This window comes from Aptenodytes patagonicus, chromosome 5, assembly GCF_965638725.1.
Source record: "Aptenodytes patagonicus chromosome 5, bAptPat1.pri.cur, whole genome shotgun sequence".
Classification (NCBI taxonomy): Eukaryota; Metazoa; Chordata; class Aves; order Sphenisciformes; family Spheniscidae; genus Aptenodytes; species Aptenodytes patagonicus.
The window spans coordinates 43,788,763-43,807,542 of NC_134953.1; positions in this window are offsets into that span (position 1 = coordinate 43,788,763).

Sequence of the window (18,780 nt, forward strand, 5' to 3'; positions counted from 1 at the left end):
GCTCTTGCTGGCCCTCACCTTCCCTAGGCAGCCCTTCCACAGCCCCACAAGCACAGGCACTCGGAGCTTCCCTACCCTCGCTATCTCCAAACATGCTCTCTCTCAGCTTCGCCAGAGCCCAGCTCCAAAATGGGAAACGTCCAGCGACTGCTCCCACACCAAAGGCGCCAGGACTGAAAGCTCTTGCTGGCCCTCACCTTCCCTAGGCAGCCCTTCCACAGCCCCACAAGCACAGGCACTCGGAGCTTCCCTACCCTCGCTAACTCCAAACATGCTCTCTCTCAGCTACGCCAGAGCCCAGCTCCGAAATGGGAAACGTCCTGCAACTGCTCCCACACCAAAGGCGCCAGGACTGAAAGCTCTTGCTGGCCCTCACCTTCCCTAGGCAGCCCTTCCACAGCCCCAGAAACTCTGGCACTCAAAGTTTCCCTATCCTCGCTAACTCCAAACATGCCTCTCTCTTGGCTTCGCCAGAGCCCAGCTCCGAAATGGGAAACGTCCAGCGACTGCTCCCACACCAAAGGCGCCAGGACTGAAAGCTCTTGCTGGCCCTCACCTTCCCTAGGCAGCCCTTCCACAGCCCCACACACTCTGGTACTCGGAGCTTCCCTACCCTCGCTATCGCCAAACATGCCTCTCTCTCGGCTTCGCCAGAGCCCAGCTCCGGAATGGGAAACGTCCAGCGACTGCTCCCACACCAAAGGCGCCAGGACTGAAAGCTCTTGCTGGCCCTCTCCTTCCCTAGGCAGCCCTTCCACAGCCCCACAAACTCTGGCACTCGGAGCTTCCCTACCCTCGCTAACTCCAAACATGCCTCTCTCTCGGCTTCGCCAGAGCCCAGCTCCGAAATGGGAAACGTCCAGCGACTGCTCCCACACCAAAGGCGCCAGGACTGAAAGCTCTTCCTGGCCCTCACCTTCCCTAGGCAGCCCTTCCACAGCCCCACACACTCTGGCACTCGGAGCTTCCCTACCCTCGCTATCGCCAAACATGCCTCTCTCAGCTTCGCCAGAGCCCAGCTCCGAAATGGGAAACGTCCAGCGACTGCTCCCACACCAAAGGCGCCAGGACTGAAAGCTCTTGCTGGCCCTCACCTTCCCTAGGCAGCCCTTCCACAGCCCCACACACTCTGGCACTCGGAGCTTCCCTACCCTCCCTATCTCCAAACATGCTCTCTCTCAGCTTCGCCAGAGCCCAGCTCCGAAATGGGAAACGTCCAGCGACTGCTCCCACACCAAAGGCGCCAGGACTGAAAGCTCTTGCTGGCCCTCTCCTTCCCTAGGCAGCCCTTCCACAGCCCCACAAGCACAGGCACTCGGAGCTTCCCTACCCTCGCTAACTCCAAACATGCTCTCTCTCGGCTTCGCCAGAGCCCAGCTCCGAAATGGGAAACGTCCAGCGACTGCTCCCACACCAAAGGCGCCAGGACTGAAAGCTCTTGCTGGCCCTCACCTTCCCTAGGCAGCCCTTCCACAGCCCCACAAACTCTGGCACTCGAGCTTCCCTACCCTCGCTATCGCCAAACATGCCTCTCTCGGCTTCGCCAGAGCCCAGCTCCAAAATGGGAAACGTCCAGCGACTGCTCCCACACCAAAGGCGCCAGGACTGAAAGCTCTTGCTGGCCCTCACCTTCCCTAGGCAGCCCTTCCACAGCCCCACAAACTCTGGCACTCGGAGCTTCCCTACCCTCGCTATAGCCAAACATGCCTCTCTCGGCTTCGCCAGAGCCCAGCTCCAAAATGGGAAACGTCCAGCGACTGCTCCCACACCAAAGGCGCCAGGACTGAAAGCTCTTGCTGGCCCTCACCTTCCCTACGCAGCCCTTCCACAGCCCCACAAACTCTGGCACTCAAAGTTTCCCTACCCTCGCTATCGCCAAACATGCCTCCCTCTCGGCTTCGCCAGAGCCCAGCTCCAAAATGGGAAACGTCCAGCGACTGCTCCCACACGAAAGGCGCCAGGACTGAAAGCTCTTGCTGGCCCTCACCTTCCCTAGGCAGCCCTTCCACAGCCCCACAAGCACAGGCACTCGGAGCTTCCCTACCCTCGCTATCGCCAAACATGCCTCTCTCGGCTTCGCCAGAGCCCAGCTCCAAAATGGGAAACGTCCAGCGACTGCTCCCACACCAAAGGCGCCAGGACTGAAAGCTCTTGCTGGCCCTCTCCTTCCCTAGGCAGCCCTTCCACAGCCCCACAAACTCTGGCACTCAAAGTTTCCCTACCCTCGCTAACTCCAAACATGCCTCTCTCTCGGCTTCGCCAGAGCCCAGCTCCGAAATGGGAAACGTCCAGCGACTGCTCCCACACCAAAGGCGCCAGGACTGAAAGCTCTTGCTGGCCCTCACCTTCCCTAGGCAGCCCTTCCACAGCCCCACAAGCACAGGCACTCGGAGCTTCCCTACCCTCGCTATCGCCAAACATGCCTCTCTCTCGGCTTCGCCAGAGCCCAGCTCCGAAATGGGAAACGTCCTGCGACTGCTCCCACACCAAAGGCGCCAGGACTGAAAGCTCTTGCTGGCCCTCTCCTTCCCTAGGCAGCCCTTACACAGCCCCACAAACTCTGGCACTCGGAGCTTCCCTACCCTCGCTATCTCCAAACATGCCTCTCTCGGCTTCGCCAGAGCCCAGCTCCGAAATGGGAAACGTCCAGCGACTGCTCCCACACGAAACGCGCCAGGACTGAAAGCTCTTGCTGGCCCTCACCTTCCCTAGGCAGCCCTTCCACAGCCCCACAAGCACAGGCACTCGGAGCTTCCCTACCCTCGCTAACTCCAAACATGCTCTCTCTCAGCTTTGCCAGAGCCCAGCTCCGAAATGGGAAACGTCCAGCGACTGCTCCCACACCAATGGCGCAAGGACTGAAAGCTCTTGCTGGCCCTCACCTTCCCTAGGCAGCCCTTCCACAGCCCCACAAGCACAGGCACTCGGAGCTTCCCTACCCTCTCTATCGCCAAACATGCTCTCTCTCAGCTTCGCCAGAGCCCAGCTCCGAAATGGGAAACGTCCAGCGACTGCTCCCACACCAAAGGCGCCAGGACTGAAAGCTCTTGCTGGCCCTCACCTTCCCTAGGCAGCCCTTCCACAGCCCCACACACTCTGGCACTCGGAGCTTCCCTACCCTCGCAATCGCCAAACATGCCTCTCTCGGCTTCGCCAGAGCCCAGCTCCGAAATGGGAAACGTCCAGCGACTGCTCCCACACTAAAGGCGCCAGGATTGAAAGCTCTTGCTGGCCCTCACCTTCCCTAGGCAGCCCTTCCACAGCCCCACAAGCACAGACACTCAAAGTTTCCCTACCCTCGCTAACTCCAAACATGCCTCTCTCGGCTTCGCCAGAGCCCAGCTCCGAAATGGGAAACGTCCAGCGACTGCTCCCACACCAAAGGCGCCAGGACTGAAAGCTCTTGCTGGCCCTCACCTTCCCTAGGCAGCCCTTCCACAGCCCCACAAGCACAGGCACTGGGAGCTTCCCTACCCTCGCTATCTCCAAACATGCCTCTCTCGGCTTCGCCAGAGCCCAGCTCCAAAATGGGAAACGTCCAGCGACTGCTCCCACACCAAAGGCGCCAGGACTGAAAGCTCTTGCTGGCCCTCACCTTCCCTAGGCAGCCCTTCCACAGCCCCACACACTCTGGCACTCGGAGCTTCCCTACCCTCGCTATCGCCAAACATGCCTCTCTCGGCTTCGCCAGAGCCCAGCTCCAAAATGGGAAACGTCCAGCGACTGCTCCCACACCAAAGGCGCCAGGACTGAAAGCTCTTGCTGGCCCTCTCCTTCCCTAGGCAGCCCTTCCACAGCCCCACAAACTCTGGCACTCGGAGCTTCCCTACCCTCGCTATCTCCAAACATGCCTCTCTCTCGGCTTCGCCAGAGCCCAGCTCCGAAATGGGAAACGTCCAGCGACTGCTCCCACACGAAAGGCGCCAGGACTGAAAGCTCTTGCTGGCCCTCACCTTCCCTAGGCAGCCCTTCCACAGCCCCACAAGCACAGGCACTCGGAGCTTCCCTACCCTCGCTATCGCCAAAGATGCCTCTCTCGGCTTCGCCAGAGCCCAGCTCCAAAATGGGAAACGTCCAGCGACTGCTCCCACACCAAAGGCGCCAGGACTGAAAGCTCTTGCTGGCCCTCACCTTCCCTAGGCAGCCCTTCCACAGCCCCACACACTCTGGCACTCGGAGCTTCCCTACCCTCGCTATCGCGAAACATGCCTCTCTCGGCTTCGCCAGAGCCCAGCTCCAAAATGGGAAACGTCCAGCGACTGCTCCCACACGAAACGCGCCAGGACTGAAAGCTCTTGCTGGCCCTCACCTTCCCTAGGCAGCCCTTCCACAGCCCCACAAGCACAGGCACTCGGAGCTTCCCTACCCTCGCTAACTCCAAACATGCTCTCTCTCAGCTTTGCCAGAGCCCAGCTCCGAAATGGGAAACGTCCAGCGACTGCTCCCACACCAATGGCGCAAGGACTGAAAGCTCTTGCTGGCCCTCACCTTCCCTAGGCAGCCCTTCCACAGCCCCACAAGCACAGGCACTCGGAGCTTCCCTACCCTCTCTATCGCCAAACATGCTCTCTCTCAGCTTCGCCAGAGCCCAGCTCCGAAATGGGAAACGTCCAGCGACTGCTCCCACACCAAAGGCGCCAGGACTGAAAGCTCTTGCTGGCCCTCACCTTCCCTAGGCAGCCCTTCCACAGCCCCACACACTCTGGCACTCGGAGCTTCCCTACCCTCGCAATCGCCAAACATGCCTCTCTCGGCTTCGCCAGAGCCCAGCTCCGAAATGGGAAACGTCCAGCGACTGCTCCCACACTAAAGGCGCCAGGATTGAAAGCTCTTGCTGGCCCTCACCTTCCCTAGGCAGCCCTTCCACAGCCCCACAAGCACAGACACTCAAAGTTTCCCTACCCTCGCTAACTCCAAACATGCCTCTCTCGGCTTCGCCAGAGCCCAGCTCCGAAATGGGAAACGTCCAGCGACTGCTCCCACACCAAAGGCGCCAGGACTGAAAGCTCTTGCTGGCCCTCACCTTCCCTAGGCAGCCCTTCCACAGCCCCACAAGCACAGGCACTGGGAGCTTCCCTACCCTCGCTATCTCCAAACATGCCTCTCTCGGCTTCGCCAGAGCCCAGCTCCAAAATGGGAAACGTCCAGCGACTGCTCCCACACCAAAGGCGCCAGGACTGAAAGCTCTTGCTGGCCCTCACCTTCCCTAGGCAGCCCTTCCACAGCCCCACACACTCTGGCACTCGGAGCTTCCCTACCCTCGCTATCGCCAAACATGCCTCTCTCGGCTTCGCCAGAGCCCAGCTCCAAAATGGGAAACGTCCAGCGACTGCTCCCACACCAAAGGCGCCAGGACTGAAAGCTCTTGCTGGCCCTCTCCTTCCCTAGGCAGCCCTTCCACAGCCCCACAAACTCTGGCACTCGGAGCTTCCCTACCCTCGCTATCTCCAAACATGCCTCTCTCTCGGCTTCGCCAGAGCCCAGCTCCGAAATGGGAAACGTCCAGCGACTGCTCCCACACGAAAGGCGCCAGGACTGAAAGCTCTTGCTGGCCCTCACCTTCCCTAGGCAGCCCTTCCACAGCCCCACAAGCACAGGCACTCGGAGCTTCCCTACCCTCGCTATCGCCAAAGATGCCTCTCTCGGCTTCGCCAGAGCCCAGCTCCAAAATGGGAAACGTCCAGCGACTGCTCCCACACCAAAGGCGCCAGGACTGAAAGCTCTTGCTGGCCCTCACCTTCCCTAGGCAGCCCTTCCACAGCCCCACACACTCTGGCACTCGGAGCTTCCCTACCCTCGCTATCGCCAAACATGCCTCTCTCGGCTTCGCCAGAGCCCAGCTCCAAAATGGGAAACGTCCAGCGACTGCTCCCACACCAAAGGCGCCAGGACTGAAAGCTCTTGCTGGCCCTCACCTTCCCTAGGCAGCCCTTCCACAGCCCCACAAACTCTGGCACTCGGAGCTTCCCTACCCTCGCTATCTCCAAACATGCCTCTCTCTCGGCTTCGCCAGAGCCCAGCTCCGAAATGGGAAACGTCCAGCGACTGCTCCCACACGAAAGGCGCCAGGACTGAAAGCTCTTGCTGGCCCTCACCTTCCCTAGGCAGCCCTTCCACAGCCCCACACACTCTGGCACTCGGAGCTTCCCTACCCTCCCTATCTCCAAACATGCTCTCTCTCAGCTTCGCCAGAGCCCAGCTCCGAAATGGGAAACGTCCAGCGACTGCTCCCACACCAATGGCGCCAGGACTGAAAGCTCTTGCTGGCCCTCACCTTCCCTAGGCAGCCCTTCCACAGCCCCACAAGCACAGGCACTCGGAGCTTCCCTACCCTCTCTATCGCCAAACATGCTCTCTCTCAGCTTCGCCAGAGCCCAGCTCCGAAATGGGAAACGTCCAGCGACTGCTCCCACACCAATGGCGCCAGGACTGAAAGCTGTTGCTGGCCCTCACCTTCCCTAGGCAGCCCTTCCACAGCCCCACAAGCACAGGCACTCGGAGCTTCCCTACCCTCTCTATCGCCAAACATGCTCTCTCTCAGCTTCGCCAGAGCCCAGCTCCGAAATGGGAAACGTCCAGCAACTGCTCCCACACCAAAGGCGCCAGGACTGAAAGCTCTTGCTGGCCCTCACCTTCCCTAGGCAGCCCTTCCACAGCCCCACACACTCTGGCACTCGGAGCTTCCCTACCCTCGCAATCGCCAAACATGCCTCTCTCGGCTTCGCCAGAGCCCAGCTCCGAAATGGGAAACGTCCAGCGACTGCTCCCACACCAAAGGCGCCAGGATTGAAAGCTCTTGCTGGCCCTCACCTTCCCTAGGCAGCCCTTCCACAGCCCCACAAGCACAGGCACTCGGAGCTTCCCTACCCTCGCTATCTCCAAACATGCCTCTCTCGGCTTCGCCAGAGCCCAGCTCCAAAATGGGAAACGTCCAGCGACTGCTCCCACACCAAAGGCGCCAGGACTGAAAGCTCTTGCTGGCCCTCACCTTCCCTAGGCAGCCCTTCCACAGCCCCACACACTCTGGCACTCGGAGCTTCCCTACCCTCGCTATCGCCAAACATGCCTCTCTCGGCTTCGCCAGAGCCCAGCTCCAAAATGGGAAACGTCCAGCGACTGCTCCCACACCAAAGGCGCCAGGACTGAAAGCTCTTGCTGGCCCTCACCTTCCCTAGGCAGCCCTTCCACAGCCCCACAAACTCTGGCACTCGGAGCTTCCCTACCCTCGCTATCTCCAAACATGCCTCTCTCTCGGCTTCGCCAGAGCCCAGCTCCGAAATGGGAAACGTCCAGCGACTGCTCCCACACCAAAGGCGCCAGGACTGAAAGCTCTTGCTGGCCCTCACCTTCCCTAGGCAGCCCTTCCACAGCCCCACACACTCTGGCACTCGGAGCTTCCCTACCCTCCCTATCTCCAAACATGCTCTCTCTCAGCTTCGCCAGAGCCCAGCTCCGAAATGGGAAACGTCCAGCGACTGCTCCCACACGAAAGGCGCCAGGACTGAAAGCTCTTGCTGGCCCTCACCTTCCCTAGGCAGCCCTTCCACAGCCCCACAAGCACAGGCACTCGGAGCTTCCCTACCCTCGCTATAGCCAAACATGCTCTCTCTCAGCTTCGCCAGAGCCCAGCTCCAAAATGGGAAACGTCCAGCGACTGCTCCCACACCAAAGGCGCCAGGACTGAAAGCTCTTGCTGGCCCTCACCTTCCCTAGGCAGCCCTTCCACAGCCCCACAAGCACAGGCACTCGGAGCTTCCCTACCCTCGCTAACTCCAAACATGCTCTCTCTCAGCTACGCCAGAGCCCAGCTCCGAAATGGGAAACGTCCTGCAACTGCTCCCACACCAAAGGCGCCAGGACTGAAAGCTCTTGCTGGCCCTCACCTTCCCTAGGCAGCCCTTCCACAGCCCCAGAAACTCTGGCACTCAAAGTTTCCCTATCCTCGCTAACTCCAAACATGCCTCTCTCTTGGCTTCGCCAGAGCCCAGCTCCGAAATGGGAAACGTCCAGCGACTGCTCCCACACCAAAGGCGCCAGGACTGAAAGCTCTTGCTGGCCCTCACCTTCCCTAGGCAGCCCTTCCACAGCCCCACACACTCTGGTACTCGGAGCTTCCCTACCCTCGCTATCGCCAAACATGCCTCTCTCTCGGCTTCGCCAGAGCCCAGCTCCGGAATGGGAAACGTCCAACGACTGCTCCCACACCAAAGGCGCCAGGACTGAAAGCTCTTGCTGGCCCTCACCTTCCCTAGGCAGCCCTTCCACAGCCCCACACACTCTGGCACTCGGAGCTTCCCTACCCTCCCTATCTCCAAACATGCTCTCTCTCAGCTTCGCCAGAGCCCAGCTCCGAAATGGGAAACGTCCAGCGACTGCTCCCACACCAAAGGCGCCAGGACTGAAAGCTCTTGCTGGCCCTCTCCTTCCCTAGGCAGCCCTTCCACAGCCCCACAAGCACAGGCACTCGGAGCTTCCCTACCCTCGCTAACTCCAAACATGCTCTCTCTCGGCTTCGCCAGAGCCCAGCTCCGAAATGGGAAACGTCCAGCGACTGCTCCCACACCAAAGGCGCCAGGACTGAAAGCTCTTGCTGGCCCTCTCCTTCCCTAGGCAGCCCTTACACAGCCCCACAAACTCTGGCACTCGGAGCTTCCCTACCCTCGCTATCGCCAAACATGCCTCTCTCGGCTTCGCCAGAGCCCAGCTCCAAAATGGGAAACGTCCAGCGACTGCTCCCACACCAAAGGCGCCAGGACTGAAAGCTCTTGCTGGCCCTCACCTTCCCTAGGCAGCCCTTCCACAGCCCCACAAGCACAGGCACTCGGAGCTTCCCTACCCTCACTATCGCCAAACATGCCTCTCTCGGCTTCGCCAGAGCCCAGCTCCAAAATGGGAAACGTCCAGCGACTGCTCCCACACCAAAGGCGCCAGGACTGAAAGCTCTTGCTGGCCCTCACCTTCCCTACGCAGCCCTTCCACAGCCCCACAAACTCTGGCACTCAAAGTTTCCCTACCCTCGCTATCGCCAAACATGCCTCCCTCTCGGCTTCGCCAGAGCCCAGCTCCAAAATGGGAAACGTCCAGCGACTGCTCCCACACGAAAGGCGCCAGGACTGAAAGCTCTTGCTGGCCCTCACCTTCCCTAGGCAGCCCTTCCACAGCCCCACAAGCACAGGCACTCGGAGCTTCCCTACCCTCACTATCGCCAAACATGCCTCTCTCGGCTTCGCCAGAGCCCAGCTCCAAAATGGGAAACGTCCAGCGACTGCTCCCACACCAAAGGCGCCAGGACTGAAAGCTCTTGCTGGCCCTCTCCTTCCCTAGGCAGCCCTTCCACAGCCCCACAAACTCTGGCACTCAAAGTTTCCCTACCCTCGCTAACTCCAAACATGCCTCTCTCTCGGCTTCGCCAGAGCCCAGCTCCGAAATGGGAAACGTCCAGCGACTGCTCCCACACCAAAGGCGCCAGGACTGAAAGCTCTTGCTGGCCCTCACCTTCCCTAGGCAGCCCTTCCACAGCCCCACAAGCACAGGCACTCGGAGCTTCCCTACCCTCGCTATCGCCAAACATGCCTCTCTCTCGGCTTCGCCAGAGCCCAGCTCCGAAATGGGAAACGTCCTGCGACTGCTCCCACACCAAAGGCGCCAGGACTGAAAGCTCTTGCTGGCCCTCTCCTTCCCTAGGCAGCCCTTACACAGCCCCACAAACTCTGGCACTCGGAGCTTCCCTACCCTCGCTATCTCCAAACATGCCTCTCTCGGCTTCGCCAGAGCCCAGCTCCGAAATGGGAAACGTCCAGCGACTGCTCCCACACGAAAGGCGCCAGGACTGAAAGCTCTTGCTGGCCCTCACCTTCCCTAGGCAGCCCTTCCACAGCCCCACAAGCACAGGCACTCGGAGCTTCCCTACCCTCGCTAACTCCAAACATGCTCTCTCTCAGCTTTGCCAGAGCCCAGCTCCGAAATGGGAAACGTCCAGCGACTGCTCCCACACCAATGGCGCAAGGACTGAAAGCTCTTGCTGGCCCTCACCTTCCCTAGGCAGCCCTTCCACAGCCCCACAAGCACAGGCACTCGGAGCTTCCCTACCCTCTCTATCGCCAAACATGCTCTCTCTCAGCTTCGCCAGAGCCCAGCTCCGAAATGGGAAACGTCCAGCGACTGCTCCCACACCAAAGGCGCCAGGACTGAAAGCTCTTGCTGGCCCTCACCTTCCCTAGGCAGCCCTTCCACAGCCCCACAAACTCTGGCACTCGGAGCTTCCCTACCCTCGCTAACTCCAAACATGCCTCTCTCGGCTTCGCCAGAGCCCAGCTCCGAAATGGGAAACGTCCAGCGACTGCTCCCACACCAAAGGCGCCAGGATTGAAAGCTCTTGCTGGCCCTCACCTTCCCTAGGCAGCCCTTCCACAGCCCCACAAGCACAGACACTCAAAGTTTCCCTACCCTCGCTAACTCCAAACATGCCTCTCTCGGCTTCGCCAGAGCCCAGCTCCGAAATGGGAAACGTCCAGCGACTGCTCCCACACCAAAGGCGCCAGGACTGAAAGCTCTTGCTGGCCCTCACCTTCCCTAGGCAGCCCTTCCACAGCCCCACAAGCACAGGCACTGGGAGCTTCCCTACCCTCGCTATCTCCAAACATGCCTCTCTCGGCTTCGCCAGAGCCCAGCTCCAAAATGGGAAACGTCCAGCGACTGCTCCCACACCAAAGGCGCCAGGACTGAAAGCTCTTGCTGGCCCTCACCTTCCCTAGGCAGCCCTTCCACAGCCCCACACACTCTGGCACTCGGAGCTTCCCTACCCTCGCTATCGCCAAACATGCCTCTCTCGGCTTCGCCAGAGCCCAGCTCCAAAATGGGAAACGTCCAGCGACTGCTCCCACACCAAAGGCGCCAGGACTGAAAGCTCTTGCTGGCCCTCTCCTTCCCTAGGCAGCCCTTCCACAGCCCCACAAACTCTGGCACTCGGAGCTTCCCTACCCTCGCTATCTCCAAACATGCCTCTCTCTCGGCTTCGCCAGAGCCCAGCTCCGAAATGGGAAACGTCCAACGACTGCTCCCACACCAAAGGCGCCAGGACTGAAAGCTCTTGCTGGCCCTCACCTTCCCTAGGCAGCCCTTCCACAGCCCCACACACTCTGGCACTCGGAGCTTCCCTACCCTCCCTATCTCCAAACATGCTCTCTCTCAGCTTCGCCAGAGCCCAGCTCCGAAATGGGAAACGTCCAGCGACTGCTCCCACACCAAAGGCGCCAGGACTGAAAGCTCTTGCTGGCCCTCTCCTTCCCTAGGCAGCCCTTCCACAGCCCCACAAGCACAGGCACTCGGAGCTTCCCTACCCTCGCTAACTCCAAACATGCTCTCTCTCGGCTTCGCCAGAGCCCAGCTCCGAAATGGGAAACGTCCAGCGACTGCTCCCACACCAAAGGCGCCAGGACTGAAAGCTCTTGCTGGCCCTCACCTTCCCTAGGCAGCCCTTCCACAGCCCCACAAACTCTGGCACTCGGAGCTTCCCTACCCTCGCTATCGCCAAACATGCCTCTCTCGGCTTCGCCAGAGCCCAGCTCCAAAATGGGAAACGTCCAGCGACTGCTCCCACACGAAAGGCGCCAGGACTGAAAGCTCTTGCTGGCCCTCACCTTCCCTAGGCAGCCCTTCCACAGCCCCACACACTCTGGCACTCGGAGCTTCCCTACCCTCGCTATAGCCAAACATGCCTCTCTCGGCTTCGCCAGAGCCCAGCTCCAAAATGGGAAACGTCCAGCGACTGCTCCCACACCAAAGGCGCCAGGACTGAAAGCTCTTGCTGGCCCTCACCTTCCCTACGCAGCCCTTCCACAGCCCCACAAACTCTGGCACTCAAAGTTTCCCTACCCTCGCTATCGCCAAACATGCCTCCCTCTCGGCTTCGCCAGAGCCCAGCTCCAAAATGGGAAACGTCCAGCGACTGCTCCCACACGAAAGGCGCCAGGACTGAAAGCTCTTGCTGGCCCTCACCTTCCCTAGGCAGCCCTTCCACAGCCCCACAAGCACAGGCACTCGGAGCTTCCCTACCCTCACTATCGCCAAACATGCCTCTCTCGGCTTCGCCAGAGCCCAGCTCCAAAATGGGAAACGTCCAGCGACTGCTCCCACACCAAAGGCGCCAGGACTGAAAGCTCTTGCTGGCCCTCTCCTTCCCTAGGCAGCCCTTCCACAGCCCCACAAACTCTGGCACTCAAAGTTTCCCTACCCTCGCTAACTCCAAACATGCCTCTCTCTCGGCTTCGCCAGAGCCCAGCTCCGAAATGGGAAACGTCCAGCGACTGCTCCCACACCAAAGGCGCCAGGACTGAAAGCTCTTGCTGGCCCTCACCTTCCCTAGGCAGCCCTTCCACAGCCCCACAAGCACAGGCACTCGGAGCTTCCCTACCCTCGCTATCGCCAAACATGCCTCTCTCTCGGCTTCGCCAGAGCCCAGCTCCGAAATGGGAAACGTCCTGCGACTGCTCCCACACCAAAGGCGCCAGGACTGAAAGCTCTTGCTGGCCCTCTCCTTCCCTAGGCAGCCCTTCCACAGCCCCACAAACTCTGGCACTCGGAGCTTCCCTACCCTCGCTATCTCCAAACATGCCTCTCTCGGCTTCGCCAGAGCCCAGCTCCGAAATGGGAAACGTCCAGCGACTGCTCCCACACCAAAGGCGCCAGGACTGAAAGCTCTTGCTGGCCCTCACCTTCCCTAGGCAGCCCTTCCACAGCCCCACAAGCACAGACACTCAAAGTTTCCCTACCCTCGCTAACTCCAAACATGCCTCTCTCGGCTTCGCCAGAGCCCAGCTCCGAAATGGGAAACGTCCAGCGACTGCTCCCACACCAAAGGCGCCAGGACTGAAAGCTCTTGCTGGCCCTCACCTTCCCTAGGCAGCCCTTCCACAGCCCCACAAGCACAGGCACTGGGAGCTTCCCTACCCTCGCTATCTCCAAACATGCCTCTCTCGGCTTCGCCAGAGCCCAGCTCCAAAATGGGAAACGTCCAGCGACTGCTCCCACACCAAAGGCGCCAGGACTGAAAGCTCTTGCTGGCCCTCACCTTCCCTAGGCAGCCCTTCCACAGCCCCACACACTCTGGCACTCGGAGCTTCCCTACCCTCGCTATCGCCAAACATGCCTCTCTCGGCTTCGCCAGAGCCCAGCTCCAAAATGGGAAACGTCCAGCGACTGCTCCCACACCAAAGGCGCCAGGACTGAAAGCTCTTGCTGGCCCTCTCCTTCCCTAGGCAGCCCTTCCACAGCCCCACAAACTCTGGCACTCGGAGCTTCCCTACCCTCGCTATCTCCAAACATGCCTCTCTCTCGGCTTCGCCAGAGCCCAGCTCCGAAATGGGAAACGTCCAGCGACTGCTCCCACACCAAAGGCGCCAGGACTGAAAGCTCTTGCTGGCCCTCACCTTCCCTAGGCAGCCCTTCCACAGCCCCACACACTCTGGCACTCGGAGCTTCCCTACCCTCCCTATCTCCAAACATGCTCTCTCTCAGCTTCGCCAGAGCCCAGCTCCCAAATGGGAAACGTCCTGCGACTGCTCCCACACCAAAGGCGCCAGGACTGAAAGCTCTTGCTGGCCCTCTCCTTCCCTAGGCAGCCCTTCCACAGCCCCACAAGCACAGGCACTCGGAGCTTCCCTACCCTCGCTAACTCCAAACATGCTCTCTCTCGGCTTCGCCAGAGCCCAGCTCCGAAATGGGAAACGTCCAGCGACTGCTCCCACACCAAAGGCGCCAGGACTGAAAGCTCTTGCTGGCCCTCACCTTCCCTAGGCAGCCCTTCCACAGCCCCACACACTCTGGCACTCGGAGCTTCCCTACCCTCGCAATCGCCAAACATGCCTCTCTCGGCTTCGCCAGAGCCCAGCTCCGAAATGGGAAACGTCCAGCGACTGCTCCCACACCAAAGGCGCCAGGACTGAAAGCTCTTGCTGGCCCTCTCCTTCCCTAGGCAGCCCTTCCACAGCCCCATACACTCTGGCACTCGGAGCTTCCCTACCCTCGCTATCGCCAAAGATGCCTCTCTCGGCTTCGCCAGAGCCCAGCTCCAAAATGGGAAACGTCCAGCGACTGCTCCCACACCAAAGGCGCCAGGACTGAAAGCTCTTGCTGGCCCTCACCTTCCCTAGGCAGCCCTTCCACAGCCCCACACACTCTGGCACTCGGAGCTTCCCTACCCTCGCTATCGCCAAACATGCCTCTCTCGGCTTCGCCAGAGCCCAGCTCCAAAATGGGAAACGTCCAGCGACTGCTCCCACACCAAAGGCGCCAGGACTGAAAGCTCTTGCTGGCCCTCTCCTTCCCTAGGCAGCCCTTCCACAGCCCCACAAACTCTGGCACTCGGAGCTTCCCTACCCTCGCTATCTCCAAACATGCCTTTCTCTCGGCTTCGCCAGAGCCCAGCTCCGAAATGGGAAACGTCCAGCGACTGCTCCCACACCAAAGGCGCCAGGACTGAAAGCTCTTGCTGGCCCTCACCTTCCCTAGGCAGCCCTTCCACAGCCCCACACACTCTGGCACTCGGAGCTTCCCTACCCTCCCTATCTCCAAACATGCTCTCTCTCAGCTTCGCCAGAGCCCAGCTCCGAAATGGGAAACGTCCAGCGACTGCTCCCACACCAAAGGCGCCAGGACTGAAAGCTCTTGCTGGCCCTCACCTTCCCTAGGCAGCCCTTCCACAGCCCCACAAGCACAGGCACTCGGAGCTTCCCTACCCTCGCTATCTCCAAACATGCTCTCTCTCAGCTTCGCCAGAGCCCAGCTCCAAAATGGGAAACGTCCAGCGACTGCTCCCACACCAAAGGCGCCAGGACTGAAAGCTCTTGCTGGCCCTCACCTTCCCTAGGCAGCCCTTCCACAGCCCCACAAGCACAGGCACTCGGAGCTTCCCTACCCTCGCTAACTCCAAACATGCTCTCTCTCAGCTACGCCAGAGCCCAGCTCCGAAATGGGAAACGTCCTGCAACTGCTCCCACACCAAAGGCGCCAGGACTGAAAGCTCTTGCTGGCCCTCACCTTCCCTAGGCAGCCCTTCCACAGCCCCAGAAACTCTGGCACTCAAAGTTTCCCTATCCTCGCTAACTCCAAACATGCCTCTCTCTTGGCTTCGCCAGAGCCCAGCTCCGAAATGGGAAACGTCCAGCGACTGCTCCCACACCAAAGGCGCCAGGACTGAAAGCTCTTGCTGGCCCTCACCTTCCCTAGGCAGCCCTTCCACAGCCCCACACACTCTGGTACTCGGAGCTTCCCTACCCTCGCTATCGCCAAACATGCCTCTCTCTCGGCTTCGCCAGAGCCCAGCTCCGGAATGGGAAACGTCCTGCGACTGCTCCCACACCAAAGGCGCCAGGACTGAAAGCTCTTGCTGGCCCTCACCTTCCCTAGGCAGCCCTTCCACAGCCCCACAAACTCTGGCACTCGGAGCTTCCCTACCCTCGCTAACTCCAAACATGCCTCTCTCTCGGCTTCGCCAGAGCCCAGCTCCGAAATGGGAAACGTCCAGCGACTGCTCCCACACCAAAGGCGCCAGGACTGAAAGCTCTTGCTGGCCCTCACCTTCCCTAGGCAGCCCTTCCACAGCCCCACACACTCTGGCACTCGGAGCTTCCCTACCCTCGCTATCGCCAAACATGCCTCTCTCAGCTTCGCCAGAGCCCAGCTCCGAAATGGGAAACGTCCAGCGACTGCTCCCACACCAAAGGCGCCAGGACTGAAAGCTCTTGCTGGCCCTCACCTTCCCTAGGCAGCCCTTCCACAGCCCCACACACTCTGGCACTCGGAGCTTCCCTACCCTCCCTATCTCCAAACATGCTCTCTCTCAGCTTCGCCAGAGCCCAGCTCCGAAATGGGAAACGTCCAGCGACTGCTCCCACACCAAAGGCGCCAGGACTGAAAGCTCTTGCTGGCCCTCTCCTTCCCTAGGCAGCCCTTCCACAGCCCCACAAGCACAGGCACTCGGAGCTTCCCTACCCTCGCTAACTCCAAACATGCTCTCTCTCGGCTTCGCCAGAGCCCAGCTCCGAAATGGGAAACGTCCAGCGACTGCTCCCACACCAAAGGCGCCAGGACTGAAAGCTCTTGCTGGCCCTCACCTTCCCTAGGCAGCCCTTCCACAGCCCCACAAACTCTGGCACTCGGAGCTTCCCTACCCTCGCTATCGCCAAACATGCCTCTCTCGGCTTCGCCAGAGCCCAGCTCCGAAATGGGAAACGTCCAGCGACTGCTCCCACACCAAAGGCGCCAGGACTGAAAGCTCTTGCTGGCCCTCTCCTTCCCTAGGCAGCCCTTCCACAGCCCCACAAACTCTGGCACTCGGAGCTTCCCTACCCTCGATATAGCCAAACATGCCTCCCTCTCGGCTTCGCCAGAGCCCAGCTCCAAAATGGGAAACGTCCAGCGACTGCTCCCACACCAAAGGCGCCAGGACTGAAAGCTCTTGCTGGCCCTCACCTTCCCTAGGCAGCCCTTCCACAGCCCCACAAGCACAGGCACTCGGAGCTTCCCTACCCTCGCTATCGCCAAACATGCCTCTCTCGGCTTCGCCAGAGCCCAGCTCCAAAATGGGAAACGTCCAGCGACTGCTCCCACACCAAAGGCGCCAGGACTGAAAGCTCTTGCTGGCCCTCTCCTTCCCTAGGCAGCCCTTCCACAGCCCCACAAACTCTGGCACTCGGAGCTTCCCTACCCTCGCTATCTCCAAACATGCCTCTCTCTCGGCTTCGCCAGAGCCCAGCTCCAAAATGGGAAACGTCCAGCGACTGCTCCCACACCAAAGGCGCCAGGACTGAAAGCTCTTGCTGGCCCTCACCTTCCCTAGGCAGCCCTTCCACAGCCCCACAAGCACAGGCACTCGGAGCTTCCCTACCCTCGCTATCGCCAAACATGCCTCTCTCTCGGCTTCGCCAGAGCCCAGCTCCGAAATGGGAAACGTCCTGCGACTGCTCCCACACCAAAGGCGCCAGGACTGAAAGCTCTTGCTGGCCCTCTCCTTCCCTAGGCAGCCCTTACACAGCCCCACAAACTCTGGCACTCGGAGCTTCCCTACCCTCGCTATCTCCAAACATGCCTCTCTCGGCTTCGCCAGAGCCCAGCTCCGAAATGGGAAACGTCCAGCGACTGCTCCCACACGAAAGGCGCCAGGACTGAAAGCTCTTGCTGGCCCTCACCTTCCCTAGGCAGCCCTTCCACAGCCCCACAAGCACAGGCACTCGGAGCTTCCCTACCCTCGCTAACTCCAAACATGCTCTCTCTCAGCTTTGCCAGAGCCCAGCTCCGAAATGGGAAACGTCCAGCGACTGCTCCCACACCAATGGCGCCAGGACTGAAAGCTCTTGCTGGCCCTCACCTTCCCTAGGCAGCCCTTCCACAGCCCCACAAGCACAGGCACTCGGAGCTTCCCTACCCTCTCTATCGCCAAACATGCTCTCTCTCAGCTTCGCCAGAGCCCAGCTCCAAAATGGGAAACGTCCAGCGACTGCTCCCACACCAAAGGCGCCAGGACTGAAAGCTCTTGCTGGCCCTCACCTTCCCTAGGCAGCCCTTCCACAGCCCCACACACTCTGGCACTCGGAGCTTCCCTACCCTCGCAATCGCCAAACATGCCTCTCTCTCGGCTTCGCCAGAGCCCAGCTCCGAAATGGGAAACGTCCAGCGACTGCTCCCACACCAAAGGCGCCAGGATTGAAAGCTCTTGCTGGCCCTCACCTTCCCTAGGCAGCCCTTCCACAGCCCCACAAGCACAGACACTCAAAGTTTCCCTACCCTCGCTAACTCCAAACATGCCTCTCTCGGCTTCGCCAGAGCCCAGCTCCGAAATGGGAAACGTCCAGCGACTGCTCCCACACCAAAGGCGCCAGGACTGAAAGCTCTTGCTGGCCCTCACCTTCCCTAGGCAGCCCTTCCACAGCCCCACAAGCACAGGCACTGGGAGCTTCCCTACCCTCGCTATCTCCAAACATGCCTCTCTCGGCTTCGCCAGAGCCCAGCTCCGAAATGGGAAACGTCCAGCGACTGCTCCCACACCAAAGGCGCCAGGACTGAAAGCTCTTGCTGGCCCTCACCTTCCCTAGGCAGCCCTTCCACAGCCCCACACACTCTGGCACTCGGAGCTTCCCTACCCTCGCTATCTCCAAACATGCTCTCTCTCAGCTTCGCCAGAGCCCAGCTCCGAAATGGGAAACGTCCAGCGACTGCTCCCACACCAAAGGCGCCAGGACTGAAAGCTCTTGCTGGCCCTCTCCTTCCCTAGGCAGCCCTTCCACAGCCCCACACACTCTGGCACTCGGAGCTTCCCTACCCTCCCTATCTCCAAACATGCTCTCTCTCAGCTTCGCCAGAGCCCAGCTCCGAAATGGGAAACGTCCAGCGACTGCTCCCACACCAAAGGCGCCAGGACTGAAAGCTCTTGCTGGCCCTCTCCTTCCCTAGGCAGCCCTTCCACAGCCCCACAAGCACAGGCACTCGGAGCTTCCCTACCCTCGCTAAATCCAAACATGCTCTCTCTCGGCTTCGCCAGAGCCCAGCTCCGAAATGGGAAACGTCCAGCGACTGCTCCCACACCAAAGGCGCCAGGACTGAAAGCTCTTGCTGGCCCTCACCTTCCCTAGGCAGCCCTTCCACAGCCCCACACACTCTGACACTCGGAGCTTCCCTACCCTCGCAATCGCCAAACATGCCTCTCTCGGCTTCGCCAGAGCCCAGCTCCGAAATGGGAAACGTCCAGCGACTGCTCCCACACCAAAGGCGCCAGGACTGAAAGCT